We start from the raw sequence: 1,472 nt of genomic DNA, 5'->3' as shown, positions 1-1,472 counted from the left end.
TCGGGAAAATGTGTAATCATATTAACAATGGGCTCATCTTGTTTCATAAAGAAATTTTCAAATTCTTTAACCAACAAATTTATATTTGTTTTTTTAACCTTGCTTGTGCTAACATGAGTGACTTCAAGAGCATGCCAAATATCATATGCCGATTCACATGTGCTTCTTCTATTAAATTCATTTCTATCAAGTGCACAATAAAGCAAATTTTTAGCCTTGGCATTTAAGGACAATTTTCTCTGATCTTCTTCATCATATTCTTCCCTACTTTTGGAAATAGTTTGATCTGGTCTACCATCTACTTTAATAGTTTTAGTAGGAACATATGGACCAAATTCGATTACTTCCCAAATATTATAATCAATAGATTGCACATATATCATCATTCTAGCCTTCCAATAATTGTAGTGTGTGCCATCAAAAAAAGGGGGTCGATTAGTGGAGTGTCCCTATAGAGTTTGAAACACTTGGTTAGCCATTACTCAATATTGTAAAATCTTTTAAAAGTGAGTACCTCGCTCTGATACCAATTGAAAGCCCAAGAATGACTAACCAAGATGGGGGTGAGTTGGTTATTTAAAACTTTTTCAATAATAAGTGCTAATAAAAACAATTTGCAAATATAATAAAGAGCAAGCAAGATAACTTGGAAAAATAACAAGAGAAAGGGATAGAGAATGCAAGCGATGTGTTATGGAGGTTTGATCCAATCACGATCTACGTCCCTCGTTACCAAGCTCTCTAGCACGAGCAAGGTCTTTTTCACTAAATGTGATTGACTTATGGTGCAATCCAACATTCTACAAAGCTTTCGATGACTTACAAATAAGGAGCACCGATCCTTTTCCAACGTTGAGCTTTCCGGGACCTCAACATGACCCATAATTCAATCAAAAGTAAACTTTACAAAAAATGAATCTTCTTCCACAATAAAGATATATTCAAAGTTGAGTACAATGGAAAGAAGTAGGGTAACACTTTAATGAATGACAATAAGTGAAGCTCAAGTGTTAGGTTTGAAAAAAACTTTGATAAATGAAATGATTTTCAAAAGTAAACTCAATCAAAAGTTTTCCAAAAGTGAATGAATTGATAGAGATAAATAAAGAATAGATAGTTAAAGCTTGAATGTGTCTCAATTTAATGCTCTTGGAAGTGATGATAATGAACGCAAGAGGTTGGGGTATTTATAGAGTTCAAAACGTTAAAAAATCTGAATTTGCGGATGACTCGTCCGGTCGATCGCCTCTTGTCCGGAAGATCAATATAGCCGTTTGTACAGTAAAAATATGAAATCAGAACGGTCAAATTTTGGATCATTGGGGGGGCCCGGTTGACCGCCTCTCATGGCCGGTCAACCGGTCCAATCGACCGTCCCGGCAGTGCGGGTTTTTCACGTTTTGGCCTCTTTTGTTTCGATTTGAAAGTTTTGAAGTGTATGGACTTTTGGAGAATATTTTTAACTAAATTTT

The sequence above is a fragment of the Olea europaea genome, unplaced genomic scaffold (genome assembly GCF_002742605.1).
Source record: "Olea europaea var. sylvestris unplaced genomic scaffold, O_europaea_v1 scaffold2109, whole genome shotgun sequence".
Lineage (NCBI taxonomy): Eukaryota > Viridiplantae > Streptophyta > Magnoliopsida > Lamiales > Oleaceae > Olea > Olea europaea.
Note: the sequence above shows the minus strand (reverse complement) of the source record.